This window comes from Mesoplodon densirostris, chromosome 4, assembly GCF_025265405.1.
Source record: "Mesoplodon densirostris isolate mMesDen1 chromosome 4, mMesDen1 primary haplotype, whole genome shotgun sequence".
Classification (NCBI taxonomy): domain Eukaryota; kingdom Metazoa; phylum Chordata; class Mammalia; order Artiodactyla; family Ziphiidae; genus Mesoplodon; species Mesoplodon densirostris.
In genome coordinates, this window is record NC_082664.1 from 5169202 (window position 1) to 5182330 (window position 13129).

Consider the following 13129-nt stretch of genomic DNA (forward strand, 5'->3'; position numbering starts at 1 on the left):
CCCACATCCCTACCCCTCCCTCTGCTCGGCCTGAGTGAGCCAGAGCCCCTGAATCAGCGGCTTCTTTAACCCCGTCCTGTCTGAGTGAAGAACAGATGCCCTCCGGCGACCTACACGCAGAGGCAGGGCCAAATCCAAAGCTGAACCCCGGGAGCTGTGCGAACAAAGAAGAGAAAGGGGAATCTCTCCCAGCAGCCTCAGGAGCAGTGGACTAAATCTCTACAATCAACTTGATGTACCCTGCATCTGTGGAATACCTGAATAGACAACGAATCATCCCAAATTGAGGAGGTGGACTGTGGGAGCAACGATATATTTTTCCCCCTTTTTCTCTTTTCGTCAGTGTCTATGTGTATGCTTCTGTGTGAGATTTTGTCTGTATAGCTTTGCTTTTACCATTTGTCCTAGGGTTCTCTCTGTCCATTTCTTTCTTTCTTTTTTTTTTCAGTATAGTTTTTAGCACTTGTTATCATTGGTGGATTTGTTTTTTGGTTTGGTTGCTCTCTTCTTTCTTTTTTTATTACTTTTGAAAAATTATTTTAATAATTATTTTTTATTTAATAACTATTATTTTATTTTATCTTCTTTCTTTCTTTCTTTCTTTTTCTAACTTTTATTCTGAGTCATGTGGATGACAGGCTCTTGGTGTTCCAGCCAGACGTCAGGGCTGTGCCTCTGAGGTGGGAGAGCCAAGTTCAGGACATTGGTCCACAAAGGACCTTCCAGCTCCACGTAATATCAAATGGTGAAAATCTCCCAGAGATCTCCACCTCAATGCCAAGACCCAGTTCCACTCAAAAGACCAGCAAGCTACAGTGCTGGACACCCTATGCCAAACAACTAGCAAGACAGGGACACAGCCCTACCCATTAGCAAAGAGGCTGCCTAAAATCATAATAAGGCCACAGACACCCCAACACACACCACCAGACATGGACTTGCCCACCAGAAAGACAAGATCCAGCCTCATCCACCAGAACACAGGCACTAGTCCTTTCCACCAGGAAGCCTACACAACCCACTGAACCAACCTTAGCCACTGGGCACAGACACCAAAAACAAAGGGAAAAACGAACCTGCAGCCTATGAAATGGAGACCCCAAACATAGTAAGTTAAACAAAATGAGAAGACAGAGAAACGCACAGCAGATGAAGGAGCGAGGTAAAAACCCACCAGACATAACAAATGAAGAGGAAATAGGCAGTCTACCTGAAAAAGAATTCAGAATAATGATAGTTAAGGTGATCCAAAATCTTGGAAATAGAATGGAGGAAATAAAAGAAACGCTTAACAAGGACCTAGAAGAACTAAAGAGCCAAGAAACAGTGATGAACAACATAATAAATGAAATTAAAAATTCTCTAGAAGGGATCAATAGCAGAATAACTGAGGCAGAAGAACAGATAAGTGACCTGGAAGATAAAATAGTAAAAATAACTACCACAGAGCAGAATAAAGAAAAAATAATGAAAAGAATTGAGGACAGTCTCAGAGACCTCTGGGACAACATTAAACGCACCAACATTTGAATTATAGGGGTCCCAGAAGAAGAAGAGAAAAAGAAAGGGACTGAGAAAATATTTGAAGAGATTATAGTTGAAAACTTCCCTAATATGGGAAAGGAAATAGTTAATCAAGTCCAGGAAGCACAGAGAGTCCCATACAGGATAAATCCAAGGAGGAACACACCAAGACATATATTAATCAAACTATCAAAAATTAAATACAAAGGAAAAATATTAAAAGCAACAAGGGAAAAACAACAAATAACACACAACGGAATCCCCATAAGGTTAACAGCTGATCCTTCAGCAGAAACTCTGCAAGCCAGAAGGGAGTGGCAGGACAAATTTAAAGTGATGAAGGGGAAAAACCTACAACCAAGATTACCCTACCCAGCAAGAATCTCATTCAGATTTGACAGAGAAATTAAAACTTTTACAGTCAAGCAAAAGCTAAGAGAATTCAGCACCACCAAACCAGCTTTACAACAAATGCTAAAGGAACTTCTCTAAGTGGGAAACACAAGAGAAGGAAAAGACCTACAATAACAAAGTCAAAACAATTAAGAAAATGGTAATAGGAATATACATATTGATAATTACCTTAAATGTAAATGGATTAAATGCTCCAACCAAAAGACATAGACTGGCTGAATGCATGCAAAAACAAGACTCATATATAGGCTGTCTACAAGAGACCCACTTCAGACCTAGGGACACATACAGACCAAAAGTGAGGGGATGGAAAAAGATATTCCATGCAAATGGAAATCAAAAGAAAGCTGGAGTAGCGATTCTCATATCAGACAAAATAGACTTTAAAACAAAGACTATTACAAGAGACAAAGAAGGACGCTACATAATGATCAAGGGATCACTCCAAAAAGAATATATAACAATTGTAAATATTTATGCACCCAACATAGGAGCACCTCAATATATAAGGCACATACTAACACCCATAAAAGGGGAAATCAAGAGTAACACAGTCATAGCAGGGGACTTTAACACCCCACTTTCACCAATGGACAGATCATCCAAAATGAAATAAATAAGGAAACACAAGCTTTAAATGATACATAAAACAAGATGGGCTTAATTGATATTTATGGAACATTCCATCCAGAAACAACAGAATACACTTTCTTCTCAAGTGCTCACAGAACATTCTCCAGGATAGATCATATGTTGGGTCACAAATCAAACCTCAGTAAATATAAGAAAATTGAAATCATATTAAGTATCTTTTCCGACCACAACACTATGAGACTAGATATCAATTACAGGGGGGAAAATCTGTAAAAAGTACAAACATATGGAGGTTAAACAATACACTACTTAATAACCAAGAGATCACTGAACAAATCAAAGAAGAAATTAAAAAATACTTAGAAAAAAATGACAATGAAAAGACGACGACCCAAAACCTATTGGATGCAGCAAAAGCAGTTCTAAGAAGGAAGTTTATAGCAATAAAATCCTATGTTAAGAAACAAGAAACATCTCAAATAAACAACCTAAACTTACACCTAAAACAATTAGAGAAAGAAAAACAAAAAACCCCAAAGTTAGCAGAAGGAAAGAAATCATAAAGATCAGATCAGAAATAAATGAAAAAGAAATGAAGGAAACAATAGCAAAGATCAATAAAACTAAAAGGTGGTTCTTTGAGAAGATAAACAAAATTGATAAACCATTAGCCAGACTCATCAAGAAAAAAAAAGGAGAAGACTCAAATCAATAGAATTAGAAATGAAAAAGGAGAAGTAACAACTGACACTGCAGAAATATAAGGATCATGAGAGATTACTACAAGCAACTATATGCCAATAAAATTGACAACCTGGAAAAAATGGACAAATTCTTAGAAATGCACAACCTTCCGAGACTGAACCAGGAAGAAATGGAAAATATGAACAGACCAATCACAAGCACTGAAATTGAAACTGCGATTAAAAATCTTCCAACAGGGCCTCCCTGGTGGCGCAAGTGGTTGAGAGTCCGCCTGCCGATGCAGGGGATACGGGTTCGTGCCCCAGTCTGGGAGGATCCCATATGCCGCGGAGCGGCTGGGCCCGTGAGCCATGGCCGCTGAGCCTGCGCGTCTGGAGCCTGCGCATCCGGAGCCTGTGCTCCGCAACGGGGGAGGCCACAACAGTGAGAGGCCCGCATACCGCAAAAAAAAAAAAAAAAAAAAATCTTCCAACAAACAAAAGCCCAGGACCAGATGGCTTCATGGGCGAATTCTATCCAACATTTAGAGAAGAGATAACATACACTATTATCAAGTGGGGTTTATCCCAGGAATGCAAGGATTCTTCAATATATGCAAATCAATCAATGTGATAAACCATATTAACAAATTGAAGAATAAAAACCATATGATCATCTCAATAGATGCAGAGAAATCTTTCGACAAAATTCAACACCCGTTTGTGATAAAAACCCTCCAGAAAGTAGGCAGAGAGGGAACTTACCTCAACATAATAAAGGCCATATATGACAAACCCACAGACAACATCATCCTCAATGGTGAAAAATTGAAACCATTTCCACTAAGATGAGGAACAAGACAAGGTTGCCCACTCTCACCACTATTATTCAACATAGTTTTGGAAGTTTTAGTCACAGCAATCAGAGAAGAAAAAGAAATAAAAGGAATCCAAATTGGAAAAGAAGAAGTAAAGCTGTCACTGTTTGCAGATGACATAATACTATACATAGAGAATCCTAAAGGTGCTACCAGAAAACTACTAGAGCTAATCAATGAATTTGGTAAAGTAGCAGGACACAAAATTAATGCACAGAAATCTCTTGCATTCCTATACACTAATGATGAAAAATCTGAAAGTGAAATTAAGGAAACACTCTCATTTACCATTGCAACAAAAAGAATAAAATATCTAGGAATAAACCAACCTAAGGAGACAAAAAACCTGTATGCAGAAAATTATAAGACAGTGATGAAAGAAATTAAAGATGATACAAACAGATGGAGAGATATACCATGTTGTTGGATTGGAAGAATCAACATTGTGAAAATGACTCTACTACCCAAAGCAATATACAGATTCAGTGCAATCCCTATCAAACTACCACTGGCATTTTTCACAGAACTAGAACAAAAAAATTTCACAATTTGTATGGAAACACAAAAGACCCCGAATAGCAAAGTAATCTTGAGAAAGAAAAACGGAGCTGGAGTAATAAGGCTTCCTGACTTCAGACTATACTACGAAGCTACAGTAATCAAGACATTATGGTACTGTCACAAAACCAGAAATATAAATCAGTGGAACAGGATAGGTAGCCCAGAGATAAACCCATGCACACATGGTCACCTTACCTTTGATAAAGGAGGCAAGAATATACAATGGAGAAAAGACAGCCTCTTCAATAAGTGGTGCTGGGAAAACTGGACAACTACGTGTAAAAGAATGAAATTAGAACACCATACACAAAAATAAACTCAAAGTGGATTAAAGACATAAATGTAAGGCCAGACACTATAAAACACTTAGAGGAAAACACAGGCAGAACACTCTATGACATAAATCACAGCAAGATCCTTTTTGACCCACCTCCTAGAGAAATGGAAATACAAACAAAAATAAACAAATGGGACCTAATGAAACTTAAAAGCTTTTGCACAGCAAATGAAACCATAAACAAGACCAAAAGACAACCCTCAGAATGGGAGAAAATATTTGCAAATGAAGCAACTGACAAAGGATTAATCTCCAAAATTTACAAGCAGCTCATGCAGCTCATATCAAAAAATCAAACAACCCAATCCAAAAATGGAAAGAAGACCTAAAGAGACATTTCTCCAAAGACGATATACAGATTGCCAACAGACACATGAAAGAATGCTCAACATCATTAATCATTAGAGAAATGCAAATCAAAAGTACAATGAGTCTCACACCAGTCAGAACGGCCATCATCAAAAAATCTACAAACAATAAATGCTGGAGAGGGTGTGGAGAAAAGGGAACCCTCTTGCACTGTTGGTGGGAATGTAAATTGATACAGCCACTATGGAAAACAGTATGGAGGTTCCTCAAAAAAAGTACAAGTAGAACTACCAAACGACCCAGCAATCCCACTACTGGGCATATACCCTGAGAAAACCGTAATTCAAAAAGAGTCATGTACCACAATGTTCATTGCAGCTCTGTTTACAATAACCAGGACATGGAAGCAACCTAAGTGTCCATCAACAGATGAATGGATAAAGAAGATGTGGCACATATATACGATGGAATATTACTCAGCCCTGAAAAGAAACGAAATTGAGTTATTTGTAGTGAGGTGAATGGACCTAGAGTCTGTCATACAGAGTGAAGTAAGTCAGAAAGAGAAAAACAAATACCATATGCTAACACATATATATGGAATCTAAAATACAAACAACAAAATGGTCATGAAGAACCTAGGGGCAAGACGGGAATAAAGGCGCAGACCTACTAGAGAATGGACTTGAGGATACAGGGAGAGGGAAGGGTAAGCTGGCACAAAATGAGAGAGTGGCATGGACATATATACACTACCAAATGTAAAATAGATAGCTAGTGGGAAGCAGCCGCATAGCACAGGGAGATCAGCTCGGTGCTTCGCAACCACCTAGAGGGATGGGATAAGTAGGGTGGGAGGGAGGGAGACACAAGAGGGAAGAGATATGGGGATATATGTATATGTATAACTTATTCACTTTGTTATAAAGCAAAAACTAACACACCATTGTAAAGCAATTATACTCCAATACAGATGTAAATTAATTAATTAATTAATTTAATTAAATACTTTCCAGAATTTAATAACTAACCTTTATATAGTATTGATCCAATTATATCTTAATGGATACTCGTGTTTCCAAATTAAATTAATAGCATTTCTTGTCTCATATAACTGGACAGTACTTCACCCTTTCAACTTTATTTACGTAATTGTATAGATTTTGTTATTGATTTTTTGTAGCAATAATACCAACAAAATTCATGAACCACAGAAGTCCAAGAACAGACTTCAGTGCATTCCTAGTCTGTCTTGAGGGTCACTTCCAACAGAGACCATAGACTAGATCTCTTTCTGTACAGTACCTCAGAGCCAGATACATACCATCCATCACCCGTGATTCATACCCCACCAGCGGTCCCTTATCAGTCCAGGATTTGCCCTCTTTCTCCTCGTTCATTTGCACACTCATTGATTTTTAATTTTTAATTGTGTAATAATAATAAAATAAATTTACATGAAGCACAAAAACTCAAGAACAAGAGTTTCAAGTATCCTTAACATCTGTACATAGAAGAATTTCCCTCAGCAACTATATCTTTCATTAATCAATCTTAGTTTGCACCTATTCATTAAGGGACGTATGTGACATATGAAACCCATAGTGGGCCATGGCTAACTTCTTAGATTATACTTAATACATGTTTTTAACAAAACAGTGAATATTCTTAAACAAACCACCCACACCAAGATAAGGGCTTTGACCATTACTCACATTGGTCTCTTTGCTCGTAATACAGAATTCACAGCCAGGGCAAAAGGCTTACATCAGTTCAGTTCATTCATTCTGAGTATAAGCGATGCAGATAATAAAATATTGAGACATTCTTCCCATTAATACATGGCTTTCTCATTTCATTTTCTTAATATTTAAGTATTTATTATTTTATAGTGTGATATACTTCTTTTTCACTAAAGTAAACAAACTACTCAAACTCATGACTGACTCAAAGCAAGAAGACAGACTAATACATATAACTATCTATATCATCCTTACCCCAAAGTGTAACCTGCTTGATCCATTTATCACTTAATGAACTCTTATGGTTCTAAGTTATATTAATAGTAATTCATACCTCGCCACATATTTTCATAGTTTGATATGCTTCACCCTTTTCATCTTTATACACTGACATATCTGTTTATTCTTTCATTTATTCACTTAATAAAATCAAAATCCATGAAGCACCAAAGACTGAGAATACGATCCTTGAATATTACTGAAATCTATCCATGGGCTCATTCCCACAAATGTAAACACTTAATATTTTTTTGTAATGGACCTCAGTAGTTCGTAGATGTTTTCATCATAAAATATAGTTCAGAATTGGTCCATGGTTAGCCTTTTCTTCATATAATTTGTATATTGTTTCTATATATAGCATGAACCCACCATCAGCACTACAATACTGACTAGTACTTACGTCTCCTATGTGCTCCGTCCTCATAATGAAAATAGTTTACATCGTTATCAATTAAGGAATGTATAGAGAAAACCTAAAACAAATTTAAAGAGCTATAAAATGAATGACATGGACTCAACCTGTTTTTATCCCAAGTGATCAAATTAATCATAAACTTTGGTTCCTCATCCTTAGTACAGGCCTATCCTTGTTTGATTTTGTTCATGTATGTAGCCACGTACTCATTTAAAATATACATTCCTAAACATACTGGCAGCTTACAGATCTTGGTCTTTTCAGAATGCTTAAATCAGTTCAGGTGCACCCATTTTGTAGAGTACAAAGATGATGTTAAAGGAATGAGACATTTTCTCCATTGGACCATGCTTTTCTCCTTTCGTTTACTTAGACTTTTAGATGTTTATTAATTAATGTATTTGTTATTTCTTTAAAAATAAGCAACATGGAACTCATCTCTGACACATAGCAACAGCACTAACTATTATGACATATATTTGACTTTATCTGTGATTCTCAAAACGTTGTTTCCTGATAGGCAGCATTAGCAGAACTTGGGAACGTGTTAGGAACGCAGATTAGCAGACCCTACACTAATTTTACTGAATCAGAAATGCTGAGAGTGGGACCAGCAATCTGTAGTTTAACAAGCCCTTCGGATGATTCTGATTCTCACTCAAGAACACTGCTCTGTTATTAACCTATCCCAGAGAGGTAAAACCCTTGATCTACTGGTTTCTTAATGCACTGCTGTGCTTCAGAATTATATGAACAAAAATTTCTCTCGCAACATTTTTTCTTAATTAACCCAGCTTTACTCTCTTTATCTATCTACCTATCATTTATCTATCCATCTATTGATTCTTTAATTTATTCCCTTAGAATAATGTAATAAGTCCCCATGATCCATTTAAACCCCAGAATTAGATGCTTGAAAATTACTGAAATCTAGCTATACACTTATTCCCACAGATATATCAAATCTCCTTTTGAAATGAACTTCAGTGATGCAGAAACAAATTAATCACAAGACACATTCAGACTGCATTCCATTCACATCATGGATCCGTTCTTGACTCGTTTTCATTTAACTTCTGCATTCTTTAAAGATGTAAGAAAGAACCACCATGGGCCCACCAAACACTCCACATCCAAACACCGTAAATATCTTACATTTTCCTGTGGGTTGCTTCACTCAATTCACAGCTTAGATCTTTTCCACAGAGGAGTGTTTATAAACTGTGGTGCAAACCTAATATGGAATAATTAGTAGCTGTGAAAGTGAATGTAAAACCCTCAAACTTTTAAAAAATTGTACTGAATTCGATGACTTCATAAAACTTGCCACATTGCCTATCTTCAGCATATATCCATATTTGGTCTTCTTTGAATTTATTTGTCAGTAGCTATTTATTAATAGCTTTAATTTTCATTCATCCATTCTTTAATTCGTGAAAGAATTTGACAAACTATTCGTGTCGTAAACAAAATGCAAAATGATTAACTTCCCAGAAACCAAGAGACAAATGCCTATTGTGTATATCTGTCTAATCCCCCTTATTCAAACTGGCCAGAGCTAAGATTCTTTTTTCTCAAGAGGGACACAACAGGAGTAAAACTGATGAATCATGTTATATCACATATTCATAACTAGCCAGGTGCTTTGTCCCCTTTGATCTTATTAAGGTATTAGCTTATTTATTAATTTATAATACTAAGATCAGTATCCTTATATACAAACTCAATTCAATAACATTCATTAATAGTAACTGCATCCAGGCCCTCACTATCATTAAGCATCAAAGGACTATATACTTTTTATTCCCAACTTTATTTAGGAGTAATTGACAAACATAGTTTGCATATATTAAAATGTACAACATGAAGATTTGATTTACGTATACACTGTGAAATGATTACCAATGGAACATTGAAGCCAAGGGCTTGATCATAACTTGTCATATGACACATTTTTGTCACTGGTTCATGTTAAGCCCTCTTTAATGTAGTAAGGGGGTTCAATTATATAAACTGTTTTTTCCCATTTCTTAATTTTTAAAAAATTGCCTGCAACCCAAAGATAACCCAGAACATAAACATCAACAATTACAAACATCTCTCTCTGGGTCTCATGATATAAACTCCTCTACATATTTTTAATAGACTTCGGTTCCTTAGAAATAGATTGGTAACGATGTTTATCACATACTCTACAGTTATTCCAGATTTGGCCCTATTTTTCCTTCATTTATTCATACATTTGATTAACTTTTAATAAGCAATCAATATCTATGAAACTCAAAAGCCCAAAAATAAGATCCTTGGATATCCTTAACAAGTCGTTATAGGCTCATTTATATCAGAAGAATGGACTAGATTTCTTTTTGCTTTGGACTTTGGGGTTCTAGGTAAGCATTGCTCATCCTTGACTCACATGCCACCAGTCCTCAATATTACTTCAGACTTCATCCTCTTTTTTTCATTCAATTATATTTTTGTTTAGAGATAAATCGTTAATTCATAATGAGAAACATATACTCATAAATTTCTAAAGTAGTTTTAATATCCCTAACATCTGTATGTATAATCATTTTCTACAGAGTGAAAAGTCCAGATCTCTTTTGTTAATCGGCCTTGTGTTGAATGTATGGATTAGTCATCATAATTGCTTCATTTTCACGTCTAACTTTACTTATTGTTAGTCCAAGGTTAGCATGGACTAATCCTTAACATCTGTCTGTAGAATTATTTCCCTCAGCAAACCATCTCTTCCATTAATTGACCACAATGTTTTGATTTGGATGAATAAACATAATGCTTCATATTAATTGCATTTGGGGGCCATGGTTGGCATTCACTGATTATATTTCACATTTTAAAATAATACAATGAATACCCTTAAACAAACAACCCAAACCGAGGCAATAACTTTGACTATTACTCACATTGGTCACCATGCTCTAAACCATAGAACATGTGATCATGGAAGAATCGTTAAGCCAGCTTGAGGGGGTCCATTCTGAGTAGTACAGAGCAGAGGAGATGATTTTAAAAGGCTGAGACCTAATCAACATTGGTCCTTGTATTTCACCTTTCAGTTAGTGAGTTATTTAGGAAATGAGCAACTTGGGAAAATGTTTACTTAATGTCTCCTAAGTAAACAAACAATAACGATCTTGCCACTGACACAGAATATGGACATTGCCTATTAACTACTTCACACTGCCTATAAAATCCATAGCCAGAGGTAACACCTTGTATGATTTGTTTCCTAATAAATAGAAGTATTTTCAAAATACGTTAATAGTATTTCTTGTCTTGCTACATATTTTTATAATTGGACAATACTTAACGACTTTCATCTTTATTTATGTATGTATTTATCTATTATTTCATTGATCTGACTATAAAAATAGAGAATGAATGAACGTAAACCAAAAATGAGATTCTTGTATATTCATGGCATCTGTCTATAGGATCACTTCACACAGGGCAATGGACTAGTTTCCATTTGCATCAGGCCTCAGAGTTCCAGACACATATTCATCATACACGACATACATGACTACACCAATAGCCATCATCGATCCAGTATTGTCCCTCCTTTTCTTCAATCGTTTGTACATTGTCCATTGATTAATTCATTAATTCACTAATAATAATTTTTAAACCCTATTATTCACAGAAGCCCAAGAAGAGCCTTGATAGCCCTAAACTGTATATAGGATAATTCTCACATCAATATATCTCTCTCATTTATTATTCTGATTTTCCTATATGCATTAATCAATATAATCAACCCCGTATTTATATAATCAATTCCATATTGTTCACTGGGCTATAGTTAGCCTTATGCAATTATACTTCACATCAATACTTCATAACGATACAGTGAATATTCTTTTTTAAAAAACACTAAAATAAGACAAGAATTTTAACTATTACTCACATTGGTCTGTATGCTCCTAACACACGGGTGCAACCATAGACCTGGTACCCATGGAAGATGCTTAAATCATTTCAGGTGTGTCCATTCTGAGGCCTACAGAGCAGAGCAAATGATAAAGATAATTGAGACCTTATTTCCATTGATCCCTGCTTTCCACCGTTCATTTACTCCATCATTTAGGTATTTATATATTTTTCATGATATAGATTTTTTTTCTCTTAACAGAGGAAACTCTCTCAAACTTGAAACTGATCCAGTAAATAAAACTGACTCTTATTTATCAGGCTACATGATTCTTAGCCACAGAGGTAACATCCTTGATTCATTTATTTCTTAGGAGGCAGCACTGTCTTCTTCAATTTTTATTACTAAGATTTCTTGCCTCACCACATATGTTCATAGCTGGACAATGCTTAACATTCTTCTTTATCTATTCTATTTTATTCTACCATCAATCCATTAGTAATAATAAATCTAAATCTATGAACTCAAAATAAGAACACAATATTTGTATATTTCTGACATCTGTCTACAGCAGGGGTCTCCAACCCCCGGACTGCAGACCGGTACTGGTCCAAGGCCTGTTAGGAACCGGGCTGCACAGCAGGAAGTGAGCAGCAGGCGAGCGAGCGAAGCTTCGTCTGCCGCTCCCCATCGCTGCTCTCCATCGTTCGCATTGCCGCGTGAACCGTCTCCCTCCGTGCCATCCGTGGAAAAATTGTCTTCCACGAAACCGCTCCCTGGTGCCAAAAATGTTGGGGACCGCTGGTCTACTGGATCATTTCCAAAAGAGAGATTTAATTAATTATGTTTTGTGTTGGACCCCGGAGTTCCAGACACATAGTATTCATTGTTTATAACTCATATGCCACCAGTTGTCATCACTGGTATATGTTTCTCTTTTTCTTCATTCATTTCTGCACCTGTATTAAATAAATCAAATTAATTCACTGATAATAATATAATACATGATTCCAAAACCCAAGAGCAAGATATTTGCATATCCCAAGTATAGTATATAAAGCCATATCCCATGTAGACTTTATCTCTTTGATCAGTGAATTTCAATGTTAATTAAATAACATAATATTTCATACGATTTTTAAATTTGGACATAGTTCATTTTAATTATATTTATTATTTTTTAAAATAATACTGTGAAACCTTTAAACAAATAACCCAAACCAAGAAAAGAACTTTGACCTTTGACCGTTACTCACCTTTGTCTCTTTCCTGACACGGAGGCAACATGACAATCTCAATCAGCTTGGAAGATCCATTCTGAATAGTACCAAACAGAGAAGAAAATAAAAAGATGGAGACATTCTCTCCATTGATTCATTGTCTCCACCATCCAGATACATAGTCATTTAGGTATTTATTGATTAATGGTAATATTTATTTATTTTCCTCTTAACAAATTCAGCATCAAACTTGTAACTAACTCAGATCAGAAACT

General features: G+C 35.9%; 2 non-coding genes across 2 annotated transcripts; both read right to left on the reverse strand.

Annotated features, from left to right (window-relative positions):
- Positions 1-11237: 11237 nt before the first annotated feature.
- On the reverse strand, positions 11238-11312 carry LOC132489648 (small nucleolar RNA SNORD113/SNORD114 family). The gene has a single exon (XR_009532042.1). It is a non-coding gene; the product is annotated as a small nucleolar RNA SNORD113/SNORD114 family (small nucleolar RNA).
- A 1175-nt stretch (positions 11313-12487) lies between these two features.
- LOC132489605 (small nucleolar RNA SNORD113/SNORD114 family) lies at positions 12488-12562 on the reverse strand. The gene has a single exon (XR_009532006.1). It is a non-coding gene; the product is annotated as a small nucleolar RNA SNORD113/SNORD114 family (small nucleolar RNA).
- Between the last annotated feature and the right edge of the window lie 567 nt (positions 12563-13129).